The sequence below is a fragment of the Aquarana catesbeiana genome, linkage group LG03, assembly GCF_042186555.1.
Source record: "Aquarana catesbeiana isolate 2022-GZ linkage group LG03, ASM4218655v1, whole genome shotgun sequence".
Classification (NCBI taxonomy): domain Eukaryota; kingdom Metazoa; phylum Chordata; class Amphibia; order Anura; family Ranidae; genus Aquarana; species Aquarana catesbeiana.
Window position 1 is genome coordinate 85,373,870 of NC_133326.1, and position 16,896 is coordinate 85,390,765.

The 16,896-nt window shown below is 41.2% G+C and overlaps 1 protein-coding gene across 4 annotated transcripts in view; it reads right to left on the reverse strand.

The window, feature by feature from the left end:
* The window catches only part of NEDD4 (NEDD4 E3 ubiquitin protein ligase), a 319,479-nt gene that overhangs the window by 183,105 nt on the left and 119,478 nt on the right, over positions 1-16,896 (reverse strand). The gene's annotated exons all lie outside the window — the stretch shown is intronic.

A 16,896-nucleotide genomic window follows, 5' to 3' on the forward strand; every position in this document is an offset into this window, starting at 1 on the left:
CTATGGTCCCCTAAAATGCCAGGACGGTACAAATATCCCCAACATGACCCATTATTGGAAAGTAGTCAGTCCACGGCATTTAGGCTACTTTCACAATGAGGCGCTTTACAGGCGCTATAGCGCTAAAAATAGCGCCTCCAAAGCGCCTCTCCTGTCACTCCAATGTGAAAGCCCGAGTGCTTTCACATTGGAGCAGTGCGCTGGCGGGACACTAAAAAAAGTCCTGCAAGCAGCATCTTTGAGGCGCTTTAGGAGTGGTGTATACACTGCTTCTAATGTGCTCCTGCCTATTGAAATTAATGGGCAGCTGCACTTTGCGGGCGCTTTGAACCCTTTTTCGGCTGCTAGCGGGGGTTTAAAGCGCCCCGCTAGCGGACAAAAAAAAATCGTTGCTAACGCGACGGTAAAGCGCCGATAAAAATAGTGGTGCTTTACCGCAGACGCCCCAGTGCCTCAGTGTGAAAGTGCCCTTATTAAGAGGCGTGGTGAGATTTTTTTTTAAGTTGTAAGTTTTTTGTCAGAATTTTTGGGAAAATCCCAGACTATGAGACTTTTTCACAGCCTAGATGCATAGAGAGATATCCAAGGAGTACCTTTGGGCTTTCAAGGAGCATAATTTACGCATCTAATTTCCTGATTATCATATGAGTCCCTGAAGGGCCAGGACAGGTGAAATACCCACAAAATTACATTTTAGAAAGCAAACATCCAAAGTTACCTTCTGAAAGGCATAGTGAGTCTTATGAAAATGTTGGGGTTTTTTGCCACAAATTTTTGGAAAATGTGGGAAGAAAATTGAAATATATTTTTTAAAACAAATTTGCCAACGATTAAGATATTTCTAACACACAGCATTGGCATACTTAGAATTACACCCCAAAACGCAATCTGCTACTCCTCCCGAGTACGGCATTACCACTGTGAGACCTTTTTACAACCTAGCCACACAGAGAGGCCCCAAATCTAAGGAGCAGCTTCAGGCCTTCTAGGGGCATAAATTAGGCATCTAACTTCCTGACTATCTATCACATTTTTGGACACTGTGACTGGCTGCACTACTCAAGCTCGCTAACACAGAAGGTTGGAGGGCAGTAAAACCTTGCGTTGAGCTGCAGAAGCAGCAGAGCCATGGTTGTGATGCTTTGCTATGCAGCTGCAGCAAGTATTACACCCCATGCCCTTTTCGGCGAGTGCAACGCCAGATGATCAAAACCTATTTAAGTGAATGAGAGTGCTTGTGCTTGACCATGGGGTTAAAGCAGGTGGCGAGGAGAATGCACACGAGGTGCATAAGTGTTGAGGAAGTATGGGTATGTCCACCCACATCGGAGAAGCTCCTGTCTGGCCATGACATATAAATGGCAGGTTAAAGCCTCAAACAACTATACACACAAATTAACTACTCCTGGACCGCCCACCATATAAGTCTCTACTTAGTACATAAATTTTACAACACAAAAAGTTTTAAACAGCAAATCCAAAAAGCGGGTGAAACCAATTACTGAATTGCTGATGCTATTGAGTAAAAACTGTACCTGTGCCAATATCATAGTTCTATCTAATCTATCAGAACCTAATTTCACACCATTCTCTCTATCAGAATCAAAATACCAAGGCAGATTTAAATCTGACTGGAGGCTTTGAAAAACTTGTTATCTACACTTCGTTAAATCCTACGTTTTATTTGAGAAAGCAAATGCAGTGGATGTGTTTGGTAATAATATTCCTGTATTACAAACATGTAAGCAGCTAGGGTAGCCTGATTTCTGACAAAAGGGTGTGGAGGAAGTTATACAGCTATACTTGACTTATTTACTTTAAGTAGACCAATACACAAGAGAGATGAAACAGTACACACTCAATAAAAGATACATCTTACTGATGAATAAAAAACACATGCGTCAGTGCTAGATTTAAGGCACATGGGCATCACGCTCTATCAAAGAAGCCTCATCAACAGAGTAGTTCTCTAAAATGGTGTGCCTATTGCTCTAGAGCAGGGGTGTCCAAACTTTTTTCAAAGAGGGCCGGATTTGATGAAGTGAACATGCGTGAGGGCCGATCATTTTGCCTGACATTCTTTGAACCATTAAAATACAGTCTGTGTTCGTTAGAGCACTAATACACGGCCCAACAAGAATTCTCTTGCCTTTGTGGCTGTGTGAGTACAGACATGAGCTTGAGCGTATTATCTGGATATACCGTATTTATTTGCGTATAACACGTACATTCACTTTAAGAGGGAAGTTTCGTGAAAAAAAAAAATTTAAATAAAGAACTGTGAAGCAAAATATGGGTCAGTGCCCATGTGCAGCCTCACAAGTGCCCATCTGCAGACCCACCATTGCCATGAATGTAGCCTCACCATTGCTAGGAATGTAGAACCCACCATTGCCAGGAATGCACCCACCATTGCCAGGTATACACTCACCATTGCCGGGAATGCACCCACCATTGCCGGGAATGCACCCACCATTGCCGGAAATGCACTCACCATTGCCGGAAATGCACCACCATTGCCAGGAATGCACTCACCATTGCCAGGAATGTAGCCCCACTGCCAGGAATGCACTCAGGAGTGCCAAAGATTTCCTGCAGGAGAATCTCCTGTTAACACAGCGGCCTCTTTTGATGGACAGAACAGTCGTCCAATGGCAGCGCCGGAGACAGGACCTCCTATTACAGAGGCCGCCCGTAAACAGGAAATTCTCCTGTGTGTACGGTGCTCGTCCCGCCTTCTCTCTGTCCTCTCCAAGGTATATACATCTTTTGTGGCCCTGGGAGATCGTCATGGGGCCACAAAAGATATATATGTCCAAATAACGAGACGAGTCGTTCAAAACCGGGGTTGCAGGCCGCGATTGGCCCACGGGACGGACTTTGGACATGCCTGCTCTAGAGGACCAGTTCTCCAAAATGTTGTGACTCAGAGGCTTTAGTAGCAGTATACAGCCAGGTGCACTGTCCCTCTCATCTTGACTACAAAGGATGAGTAAGGAGCCCTGAAATCGGTGTTTCCCAGGCCAGTCTTTGAGAACAAAATTTTCAGATATATTTAAAGCGGAGTTCCACTCAAGAGTGGAATGGCACCTTTCAGGGGGGAGGGGGGAACGGGTACCTGTTTTTGACAGGTAACAGTCCCCCACTTCTGGGAGACGGGGCCGCAGCCCGGTCTCTCGGAAGTTCGTCCCCCTCCTCCTTCCTCTGCCGCCAGACCAAACAGAAAGTGCAGCGCGTATGCACAGTAGGGAACTGGCTGTGAAGCCGAAATGCTTCACTGCTGGGTTCCTTTACCAGGAATGGTGGCGGCTGCACCCAACAGCCGACATTGCGGGCTTCCTGGACAGGTAAGTATCCATATATTAAAAGTCAGCAGCTGCAGTATTTGTAGCTGCTGACTTATTTTTTCGTGGGGTGGCTGGACCTCCTCTTTAAGTAATTTGTTAAATGATTAGGGTTTCTTTTTAAACTCTTGACTAACACAACTGTGCAAGTGCCTGGACATGTGGTATGCACTGAGGTCTAGATATGGAAAACACTGCAGTAGATCATGCCAAAGTCATTGGCTTTATGACTTTTGTATAATTTAACACTGTTGAATTTGCTGGTAGTATTATACTACAAATCAGCTTAAAGTGGTATAAAACGGTATAAAACGGTATCACTAGCATCTGTAGTAAATGCCACATGGTGAATGCATTAACAATGAATACAAATACATAGTTTGGTTTACAAAAACATTTCAGCAAAACTCAGATAGATACTACAGCTGTAATAAAATGTAGCAAGGACATTTGTTATTACAGTCATATAAAGGAAAAACTGCGGGACAATAAAGATTGATTTGACATGAAGCATGAAGCAATTTTTGCAGGTTAGACAGGAACATTAGGCAGAGTTTCAAATGTGCAAAAGATGAAGCTGTTGACTTTACCTTATATAGTTTAAAGGCTAGAAAGCATCTCTTGAATGATGTACTCTATGTCTAGTGTTATAAACAGGAAATTTATTGTAGAACTATATATGATATGATCCTGGTATACCTATTAGAAATGAACTATTATAAAGCTCCTAAAAAATGTAGAAAAAAAATCTCACAATACGCTGTCCTAGTCCTGCACAAATTTACTATAGTCCATGAAAATGCCAGGGTGCTATCGAATACTGCCTCCCGCTGAAAAATGCCTCTGATGGGTCTGCTCATGCTCAGTACGCAACATCACTCCAGCTGATGTGTTGATCGGCTGGCGTGACGTAAACACAGCACATGCGCAGATCATCAGAGGCAGTATTTGATGATCTGCTACGCGCCAAAGGAGAATGTAATTGTTCGATTCAGCTTCGCTATTGCAGGGCAGGTTGTGGGTGTGCTGAAGGGTGGGTTTTGTGTGTGCTTTAATCTGCCCTTAGACACAGGCAAAACCCGCCATTTAACACACTGAATCCGCCAACAGACAGAAACCACGCCAGTCAATACAACCAAAAACCCGCCCGGAATAGCGAGGCAGCATCTGACAAGTGCATTCTCCCTCCGCTGTTTGCATAGCTTCGGATAATGCCTTAGAAGATCTGCGCATGTGCTCTGTTTACGCCATGCCAGCTGGTCAACATATCAGCTGGAGTGACGTGTTGACGTGTGATACTGCGCATGCGCAGACCCATCTGAGGAAATTTTCGATAGAACACCGGTAATGACATGTAGAACTAACATGTAATATCACTACTTCAAAAAAGTTTTATATAATATAGTTAGTGTTAGTTTCAAAGAAAGGCATAAATCCTGAAACTTGAGGTTAAAATTTCAATTTAAGAAAGATTTTCCATGCCTGAGAAAACAGATATTGCTGGATATAGGCTTTACAAAAAAGAAAAAAAAAAAACGTTTAAAAATGATCGCTTCCTCTACTTCCCTAACCTCCACTATTACAAACATAACCAGAACACTCTAGTGACCCACCAGTACCTCACATTACAGCCCCCTTTCTCACATATAAAAACTGCCCACAAAAGTACACCAAATAACTAAAATATAAACATCTATATTTCTTGAAGACAAAACACATCAAGATTGTATCCATGTATCTTAATTCAGCACATAATACTCTCCAGCTGAGAGGCAAATTACACAGTGTTACTGGCCAAAATGGCTTAGTTCCTTCATGAGTTAGCCTTGCTGCTGAAGCTAACAGAAGTAGAAACCACCATAACATAATTATTATCCAATTTGAGGACTTGTTACTTTGTGTCTTCTGCATATCCAACCTGTCCAGCTGCAAGCCACATAGAAAAGGATCACAAACCACTGACTGCAACCCACAGTCTAAATTGACAGTTGATCAAGGGCCCCTCAAAGGGTCTCTCTCCATTCCTATACAGACCATCTGTAATAGGTTAACAAAAAATAGAAAAAGTTGAAGTAAAGAAATCCCAGTGACCAAGACTAAACAATCTAGTTTTACTTCAATCAGTTAGGGAAAGAGAGAGAAATTAGACTATGATGGTGTAGACCTTTAGTTCCCAGGCCAACACAGCTGCCAAAGCAATTAAAAGGAAAAGAACACAACTGAAAGAGTGGGAACCATGTAGGGTACGAACACCCAAAACCACAAGGAAACAGAGAAAAGAGCTTCAGCCCTCTGCTAAGGTAACTACTTATAACTGAAATATTACTTTATGTTGGACTGAACCTTTACCCTGGGTTCACACTGATGCAATGCGGGAACCAGCGCGATTACAGAGCTGGTTCCCGCATCGCTCCTCTCCCGCAGATAGTTGACATTGACACCCCCAGTTTAGTTCACAGATCGCAGTGCGAACTGTGAACTCGCACAGGAATTGGATCGCACAGGTGAGAAAAACAAGTCCCTGCACTATTTTCTGTGTGAATCTAATGTGAGTTCAGCCATACAACAGTATTGCTCAGAGATCGCATGCGATCGGCACCTGCAGTGCGTGTGCGAATCACATGCGATCTCTGAGACTGCACTAGTGTGAACCCGGGCTTAGAGTACCATCTATAAGAAGAAATCTTGTGAGATTCCATTCTTGGGCTCTTTCTCAAAGTGATAGCTGCAAGACTGGCTTCTAAAATGTCCGAGTCACAGGTTCTCAACATGTATGCAGTAAAATTCACATAAAAGTCCGAATTCCTTTATTTACATGTCAGTGACTCAAAAGTATTAAAGCCATCTGCATGATAGCCAAGCAACCAGCATTTTCACATACACTGTGTGCACAATTATTAGGCAAGTGAGTATTTTGACCAAATCATAATCTTTATGCATATTGATCAACTCCAAGCTGTATAAACTTGAATGCTTATTGGATTTAAAGACTTGCCGACCGGCTCACGCCGATAAACGCCGGCTAAGTGGTTCGTTCCCACGAATCAACATATGGGTACGTCTGTGGGCGATAGCTGGCGCGCTGCACGGCGGGGAGCCCAATGCGCATGGCCGACGGGCGCGATCGCGTTCACGAGAGCAGGAACAGGGATTCGTGTGTTTAACCCCTTCCCGCCGAGCGTACGCAGATGTGCGTACTCGGCTTTCCGGGGTTATACCGGGATGATGCCGCAGCTGCAGGCATCATCCTGGTACTATTTTTTACAGTGGGCGATCGGCTACCGGAGTATAACAACCGATGCAGCTAAAAGCCGCTCGGCTGTTATACCGGAGCAGCGGGAGGGGACGTCCCCCCTCCCGCCGCTCTTACCAGGCCTTTTGTGCCATCGGGAGGCCCGGTGACCAATCAGCTGTCTCCGGCGGCTGGGGGCAGGCTGAAACGAAGCCGTGGGCGGCTTCATTCCAGCCTTCCAATTGTAAACACGGAAGCGACGTCATGACGCCACTTCCCGTTTACTCGGCTGCCAATGGCGCAGATTTTGAAAAAATACACAGTATTCAGAATCGCCGTTTTCGGCAATCTGAATACTTTGAAGTGTAAAGGAGGGATCGGGGGTCTTTTAGACCCCCGATCCCTCCACAAAGAGTACCTGTCACCACCTATTACTGCCACAAGGGATGTTTACATTCCTTGTGACAGCAATATAAGTCATCAATTTTTTTTTTTTTTAACACAATTTATAAATATAAAAATAAATAAAATAAAAGCGCCCCTGTCCCCACGAGCTCGCACAGCAAAGAAAGCGCATACGGAAGTCGCGCCCGCATATGTAAACGGTGTTCAAATCACACATGTGAGGTATCGCCGCGATCGTCAGAGCGAGAGCAATAATTCTAGCACTAGACCTCCTCTGTAACTCTAACCTGGTAACCGTAAAAAAAAAATTTAAAGCGTCGCCTATGGAAATTCTTAGGTACCGTAGTTTGTCACCATTCCACGAGTGCGTGCAATTATAAAGCGTGACATGTTTGGTATCTATTTACTCGGCGTAACATCATCTTTCACATTATAGAAAAAAATTGGGGTAACTTTACTGTTTGTTTTTTTTTAAATTCATGAAAGTGTCCCTTTTCCCAAAAATTTGCGTTTAAAACACCGCTGCAAAAATACCGTGTGATATAAAATATTGCAACAATCTCCATTTTATTCTCTGCTAAAAAATATATATATAATGTTTGGGTGCTCTAAGTAATTTTCTAGCAAAAAATACAGATTTTAACTTGTAAACACCAAATTTCAAAAATAGGCTTAGTCATGAAAGGGTTAAACAAATCCCTGTGCTGTCAGGAGAGAAGAGACATATAGTGTAAGTAGGAAAAACTACATGTCTCTTCCTCTAGTCAGTCCTATCCCCTAACAGTTAGAACTCACCCAGGGAACACACATTTAACCCCTTGATCGCCCCCTAGTGTTAATCCCTTTACTGCCAGTGACATTTACACAGTAAACAGTGCATTTTTATAGCCCTGATCGCTGTATAAATGTCAATGGTCCCAAAAATGTGTCAAAAGTGTTCAATCTGTCCGCCGCAATGTCGCAGTACCACTAAAAATCACAGATCACCGCCATTACTAGTAGTAAAAAAATAGAAAAAAAATGCCATAAATCTTTCCCACAGTTTGTAGACGCTATAATTTTTGCACAAACCAATCAATATACGCTTACTGCTATTTTTTTTACCAAAAATATGTAGAAAAATACATATTGGCCTAAACTGAGGAAGAAATGTGTTTTTTAAAAACATTTTTGGGGATATTTATTATAGCAAAAAGTAAAAAATATTGTTTTTTTTTTTTTCAAAAACAGCGCAAAAAATAAAAACCACAGAGGTGATCAAATACCACCAAAAGAAAGCTCTATTTGTGGGGAAAAAAAGGACGTCAATTTTGTTTGGGTACAGCGTCGCATGACCGCACAATTGTCAGTTAAAGCAGCGCAGCGCCATATCGCAAAAAATGGCCTGGTCATTAAGCTTCCGGTCTGTAAGTGGCTAAGCATATCAGGTGATGTGCATTTGTGTAATGAGGGAAGGTGTGCCCTAAGGAGATCAACACCTTATATCAAGGTGTGCATAATTATTAGGCAGCTTTTTTTCCTCAGGCAAAAAAAAAAAGGTTTAATGGACTTTGAAAAGTCAAAAATTTTAAAAAGTCTTTCAGAGGGATGCAGCACTCTAGAAATTGCTAACATATTGGAGTGTGATCAGAGAACCAACGTTTTGTTTGAAATAGTCAACAGGGTCACAAGAAACATGTTAAGAAAAAAAAGACGCAAATGAACTGCCAAAGATTTGAGAAAAATCAAACGTGAAGCTACCCGGAACCCATTATCCTCTAGTGCTGTAATTTTCCAGAACTGCAGCCTACCTGGTGTGCACAGAAGTACAAGGTGTTTAGTGCTCAGAGACACGGAGAAGGTAAGGAAGGCTGAAACCCGACCATCACTGAACAAGACACATAAGTTGAAATGTCAAGAATGGGCCAAAAAATATCTGAAGACTCTGATTGTTCAAGGGTTTTATGGCCTGATGAGATGAGAGTGACTGAGAGCCCATTCACACAGGGGCAACACGACTTCCAGCACGACTTTGGGAAGCAACTTGGACACGACTTGAGTATGAATCACAGCACGACTTGGGGCAACTTACAACACAACTTGAAGTCGCCTCCAGGACAGGGAACTTTACAAGTGGCCAATCAGAGCTTATCAGCTGTGTGTGAGAAGGATGGGGCTGGCTGTTTAGTGGAGGAAATTACTTTCTGTTTCCTTTCTGCTTCCTGTAAAGTTGCCTCAGTATGAACAGTGATCAGACTTGGGAGGCAACTTCCATTGAAATCAATGGGTACAAGTTGCCCTCAAGTCGGATTGAAGTAGTACAGGAACCTTTTCTGAAGTCGGAGCGACTGCAGTAGTGTGCATTAAGACAGATCCATTCACTTACATTGATTTATTCATGTAGCGCGACTTGAGGCGACTAGGGGCGACTTGAAGTCGGATCAAAAGTTGCCCCTGTGTGAATGGGCTCTAACAGAATAGAGGGATGGGCCTGTAGCTGGATAAGAAATGGGCACAGAGCTCTACTTCGACTCAGACACCAGCAAGGTAGAGGTGGGGTACTGGTATGGGTTGGTAATTTTAAAGATTAGCTAGTTGGACCTTTTCAGGTTGAAGATGGTCTCAAAATCAACTCCCAAACTTACTGCCAGTTTTTAGCAGTCACTTTCTTCAAGCAGTGGTACAGGAAAAAGTCTGCATCTTTCAAGATGACCATGATATTTATGCAGGACAATGCTCCATCACATGCATCAAAATACTCCACTGTGTGGCTAGCCAGTAAAGGCCTCAAAGATGAAAGAACAATGACCTATCCCAATTCCTCAACTGACCTAAACCCTATTGAGAACTTGTGGGCCCTTCTTAAAGTGGTTGTAAACCACTATAATTAGGCTTACCTGTAGCTACACTGGATATCTCCTAAACCCGCATGGTTTAGGAGATATCCCTGTATTTGCATGTGCCGACGTCATCGGCACATGCGCACTTAAGCAAACTGAAGCAACGGCACATTACCGCCGGCTTCCGCGCGCATACGCGGGAGTGACGTCATCGCGACTCCGACCAATCACAGCGCCGGAGCCGCGATACCCGTAAGTAACCCCCAGGAGCGATGAACGAGGACCGCTGCGGGGGCTTCGATCTCAGGTAAGTAATTCATAATGAGCTAGTATGCTATCCATACTAGCTCATTATGCCTTTGTCTTGCAGGTTTTTTAAATTTTTTTCTTTTACAACCACTTTAAACTTTTTACGGTAAAAGAAACAAGTACAACTCTCTGAACAGTGTCTGGGAGGCTGTGGTTGCTGCTGCAAAAAAGTTGATCGCCAACAGATCAAGAAACCGACAGACATTTCCAATAGCATTTCTCGATAGAACACCGGTAATGACATGTAGAACTAACATGTAATATCACTACTTCAAAAACGTTTTATATATTATAGTTGTGGTTTTTTTCAAAGAAAGGCAGAAGTCCTGAAACTTGGGATTAAAATTTCAATTTAAGAAACATTTTCCATGCATGAGAAAACAGATATTGCTGGATATAGGCTTTACAAAAAAGAAAAAAAAAAAACGTTTAAAAATGATCGCTTCCTCTACTTCCCTAACCTCCACTATTACAAACATAACCAGAACACTCTAGTGACCCACCAGTACCTCACATTACAGCCCCCTTTCTCACACATAAAAACTGCCCACAAAAGTACACCAAATAACTAAAATATAAACATCTATATTTCTTGAAGACAAAACACATCAAGATTGTATCCATGTATCTTAAGTTCAGCACATAATACTCTCCAGCTGAGAGGCAAATTATGTGCCAAAATGGCTTAGTTCCTTCGTGAGTTGTCCTTGCTGCTGAAGCTAACAGAAGTAGAAACCACCATAACATAATTATTATCCAATTTGAGGACTTGTTACTTTGTGTCTTCTGCATATCCAACCTGTCCAGCTGCAAGCCACATAGAAAAGGATCACAAACCACTGACTGCAACCCACAGGTTAAGAATATATGCCGTGAAGGTATGATACTACAATTAAAATGCTATATCAGAAGACGAGTTTCTAAATTGACAGTTGATCAAGGGCCCCTCAAAGGGTCTCTCTCCATTCCTATACAGACCATCTGTAATAGGTTAACAAAAAATAAAAAAAGTAAAGAAATCCCAGTGACCAAGACTAAACAATCTAGTTTTACTTCAATCAGTTAAAGTGGTGTTCCGGCTGAAATTTTACGTTTTAAATAAAAATACCCCTATAATACACAAGCTTAAAGGGGTTGTAAAGGTAAAAATGTTTTCACCTTAATGCATTCTATGCATTAAGGTGAAAAAACTTTTGACAATACCGCCGCCCCCAGCCCCCCCGTTTTACTTACCTGACGCCTCGAATCTCCGCTGCTCGTTCTCGTCATCTCCATTGCAGCTCAGCCTGGTCGCTGATTGGCTGCAGTGGATGGATTGAAAGCAGCGCAGCCATTGGCCCGCGCTGCTGTCAATCACATCCGATGACGCGGCGCGCCGGGGGGCGGGGCCGAGCGATACAGCGAGCGGCTATAGCCGCCGGCTGTATCACAGGAGCGCGCCCGCAAGCACTCACCACCATGCGGGAGCTCGCATTAAGGTGGTGAATGCTTGCGGGGAGGAGCTGAAACAGCCGCCGAGGGACCCCAGAAGACCAGGTTCGGGGCCACTCTGTGCAGAACGAGCTGCACAGTGAAGGTAAGTATAACATGTTTGTTATTTAAAAAAAAAAAAAAAAATTACCTTTATAACCCCTTTAATGTATTCTAGTAAAGTTAGTCTGTAAACTAAGGTCTGTTTTGTTAGTTTATAGCAGTAGTTTGTTATTTAATAAACTTACAGCAGGCCGTAGCCTTCTTGTGGGCATCTGAAGCCAGACTGTATTTCTTCCTTTGATCTCATCCTTGCAGATCTCGCACATTCGCAGTGCAGCACAAGCAGTGTAATAGGTTTCAGGTCAGGTTTCCATAGCAGCGGCAGTTTCAGAGGAAGTTGGCGCCCCTTCCCAGAAGGCATTGCAAAAAGGAAATGATGCGATGGGCCGCGGCCAAGGAGGAGGAAGTGAAAAATGAATACAGCAGATATACAGTAGGTGCTGAGAAAAAAAAATAAAAAAAACATCCAATTTGTTTACAGTGCACAGTTTAGTGAGGGATGCTGAAGAGTTGTAAAAGTGGGTGGAACTCCACTTTAAGGAAAGAGAGAGAAATTAGACTATGATGGTGTAGACCTTTAGTTCCCAGTCCAACACAGCTGCCAAAGCAATTAAAAGGAAAAGAACACAACTGAAAGAGTGGGAACCATGTAGGGTACGAACACCCGAAACCACAAGGAAACAGAGAAAAGAGCTTCAGCCCTCTGCTAAGGTAACTACTTATAACTGAAATATTACTTTATGTTGGACTGAACCTTTACCCTGGGTTCACACAAAGTGTCAAAGTCGTTGATCACCGCCATTACTAGTATAAAAAAAATGTAAAAAAAATTCCAGTATATATCCCATAGTTTGTAGACGCTATAACTTTTGCACAAACCAATCAATAAAAGCTTATTGGGATTTTTTTATTACTAATATGTAGCAGAATACATATTGGCCTAATTTTGAGAAGAAATGTTATTTTTAAAATATTTCTATTGGATAGGATTTATAGCAGAAAGTAAAAAATATTGTGTTTTTTTTCAAAATTGTCCACCTTTTTTGGTTATAGCGCAAAAAATAAAATACTTAGTGGTGATCAAATACCACCAATAGAAAGCTCTATTTGTGGGAAAAAAATACACATTTTGATTGGGTACGGCGCTGCATGACCACGCAATTGTCAGTTAAAGCGACCCAGCACCGTATTGCAAAAAATGACCTGGTCAAGAAGGTGGATAATTCTTCCAGAGGTCAAGTGGGTAAATAAAATCAAAGGTGCTATTAATAAATAAAACTGTGGCAGTAGCACACTGCTTGCATCTATAGTAGGGTACACACTATAAGAAAATCGGTTGAACGGTCGTCCGATTTTCCTTGTTTCGCAGCACATCAAAACCGATAAACGAAAATTTGTACAAAAATCTCTTACGACAAAGGCGCTTTTTTTGTTGTTTGCCGTTTCTGATCATGCGCAGTCTTTTTTTTCTGATTTTTCTTGCATGAAAATAGTATGAAAACGGTACACAACCAGTTGCCAACTGCCTGCCATACATATACTGCGGCAAGGCGGCTCTATTGCGCAAAATCACGTACCTGTACATGATTCTGTCAATAGCCACTGCACTGATTGGCCACAGGGGAAGCCAATCAGCGGGCCGGCCACCCGCGAATGCTCCCCACAGAGACAGAATGGCGGTCTGCCAATGTAAACAAGCAAACCGCTGTGCTGTTAGTCATAGACACTGATCTAGTGTTTCTGCTAATCAGGAACACGGATCACATTGTCCATGCAGTGAGCCTCCCCCCCTCCCAGTAAGCACAATTAGGGAATACACTTAACCCTTTGATCGCCCATGATGTTAACCCCTTCTCTGCCAGTGCATATTTTTAGCACTGATCACTGTAATAATGTCACTGGCTCCCAAAAAAAGTGTCAAAAGTTTCAGCTAGGTGTCTGCCGCAATATCGCAGTCCCACTAAAAATCACTGATCACCGCCATTACAAGTAAAAAAAAATAAATAAATAAAAATGCCATAAATATATCCCCTATTTTGTAGACGCTATAACCTTTGCGCAAACCAATCAATATACACTTATTGGGATTTTTTTTTACCAAAAAATATGTAGCAGAATACATATTGGCCTAAATTGATTAAGAAATTAGATTTTTTATTGAATATGTTTCATAGCAGAAAGTAAAAAAAAAATTATTTTGTTTTTTTTTTCAAAATTGTCGTTCTTTCCTTGTTTATATCGCAAAAAAAAAAAAAAAAAAAACGCAGAGGTGATCAAATACCACTAAAAGAAAGCTCTATTTGTGGGATAAAAAAGGACATCAATTTTATTTGGGTAGATCGTCGGACAACCGCGCAATTGTCAATTAAAAATAATGCAATGCCGTATTGCAAAAAATTACCTGGTCATTAAGGGCGTAAAACCTTCTGTATGAGAAAAATTTTGGAGTTTGTCCATTCGGTAATTTTCGTACGAAAATTTTAAATCTGCTGTCAAAAGTCGTGTACACACTATATGAAAGTTCCTCGGACAAAAAAAGTTCTCTCGATTTTCAGTGTGCACGAGCCTTAACTGTGAACTGTTTGCTTACGAACTGTAGAACACCTTCTGTCTTTAAGACTGGAAAGAAAAACAGAAAGCGTACGCACCTGGGACAGCTAATTACCAAAGCCTTCAACAAAGTGTTATTCTGAGGTGTTATGGGCAAGGTCATTCTGCGCACTGAAATATTTTCATTCCCAACTTTCCTTATTAAAGTGAATGACATTTTTGCAATAAATGTGCTATTTCTACATACAGAAAATGAAGCTGCCCATATGGTTTGCTTATTTTAAGGCTTTGCTGGTCTTCACACAGAAGTCTATAGTTGCAGAGAAGAACTCAATTTTTATTGGAGGGCATAAAAATAACATCACACACAGCAAAAAATAAACAAAGATGCGGACTATTGCTCCTGCTTATAAAAATACAGACTCAATAGATATCTTTTATAGGCCAACATTCTTTCTGCTAAAACATCCCAGAAATAACTGTACATTCTGGGCTTCTACGGCATAAATGGCTTCTCAGAAGACACAGTAGGAATGACCATCAAGCAGTTATTTTAATCAACACAGAATGTTTCTCTGCTCCCTCTAAAAATAAATCTGGCTGTCACAATTTCACACAACGCACTACTTTGAATATATCAATATTTGGCACAGTTGACTTACAGGTGTTGCACAGATTAAGCCTCCCATAGCACACTTAGATACTTGTTTAATTAAACCGTGCATATAGCACATACGTAGCAAATCATAGCAACTAGATCAACTATGGATGTTATAGCACAGGGTACATTACATATTTCCATTACCTGCATACATAACATAGGTTAAAATTATAAAACCATAATCCAGTGAGGGTAAAGTATAGGACTTTTCAAAGCACAAAATCCTGAGCCTATTAAAGTAGAAGTATAGGTTAAACTTTTTTTCTCATCTTGGATAGAGTAACCTCTTTAATTTATTTATTTTTTTGCCATCTGTATAGAAATTGGGTAGATTTCCCTTCACTTCCTGCCAAAATAGTGAGGGGCAATTCTGCAAATTAAGGGAACCTTTGCCCCCCCCCTCCGGTCACCAGAACTAGCATCTCCATTAGCAGATTTCCCCTCTATTACTGTTCTGGGGGAAACCCAAAATGTAGGATTTTCTTTCACTTTCAATGATAATGGTTAACACTGTGAATCTACCTACCAGGGCCAGAGGTAGCAATACAAACCTCACAGGTATTCTAATCTATCTCCACGATATCCAATACTAAAAAAAAAAAAGTTTTGCCTTTAGTTATACTTTTCACAGATATCAAATAGGCTTATCTAATAGGGTAGACAACAATCAGTCATGATGTGCACATTGCAATACTATAAACCAACCAATATGATTTCCCTCTACTGTAGGCAGACCATTATATTTGGTTGCTATAATATTGCACATTCTTTGCTCTACAATAAAACTGATTTAGGTTTTGTTTCGCAGGCACCTTTAGGGCAAGTTCACATCATAAAAATGCAGTCTGGATGCGTTTCAAATGCTTTTCTGCATGCGGGTTTTTGATGCGTTGCAGTGTGTTTTTGATGCAGTCCAGTGCATTCCCCCCCCCCCCCCCTTTTTTTTTTTTTTTTTTTTTTCCTTGTCAAAAGAAGTTTATTGAGTATACAATGTTATAAAGATACATAAAGTAAGTTTACAAGGATCTATAAAGTAAGCTCATTGTTTTACAGTAGGGTTTATATAGGTAAATATCATGAAATTTCAAATATTAAACATTGGGTTTACGTAAACCTAACTTAAATTAAAGATATATATCATTTCCTTAGTTACTTTTGTAGGTATTTAAATGATTTATACCTACTATACATATTGTTTACAAGTAGAGTGTATATAGGTCAAATAAATTCTGATAATGAGCTTTAATCGTAAGGTGGAGAAAAGGAAAGAGAAAGAAGAAAAAGGGTTGAAAGGTAGAGGTATGGTCCACAAGGTTGTCCCGCTCGTCAGTTTATTATTCTTTTTAGTTCTCTTTGAAGCCTTAGAATGGGTGTCTCTGTAAGTCATTTAATCTGTTACCATGGCAACAGGACAGAGTCATTGAAGTTTGACAGGAACTGTTGTTTTATCCAAGGATGCCAAAGTTTTTCAAATTTTGGAATTTGATTTTGATCGATGGCTACCATCTTAGCATGGGACATTGTATTATTCATTCTGTGAATTGTTTCTGCTAGTACCAATGTAGGAGATTTCCATGCCTTGGCCACTGTTTGTTTTGCAGCCGTTATTAATCCCTTTTTTTTTTTTTTTTTTTTCTTAACTTAAATAAGGACATGTGTGTTCCAGTGTGATTTTGGTGCGTTTAGGTGCATTTTTTTAATGCGTTTTACAGCGTTCCAGTACAGTCCAGGGCAGGAAAAATGCAGCACATTCTTACTTTTGTTTCTGGAACTGGAACGCACTGGAACTGCAAGCGCTGGTGTGAACGTTGCCATTGAAAACCATATAACCTACTTTCCATGGGTTTTTGATGCAGGAAAAAAACGCACTGAACTGCATGTGTTGTGAACTGGCCCTTAAGGAGCTTTTTATAGGGTATACTCCATTTGTCATACTTAAGCATTTCCAGTAAAATAATTTTTCAGATATGGATGCGGTTTGTGTACTGATATGGCCACTGACTTTTTCTTATTATTATACCAATCCTATAGTGCACCAGAGGA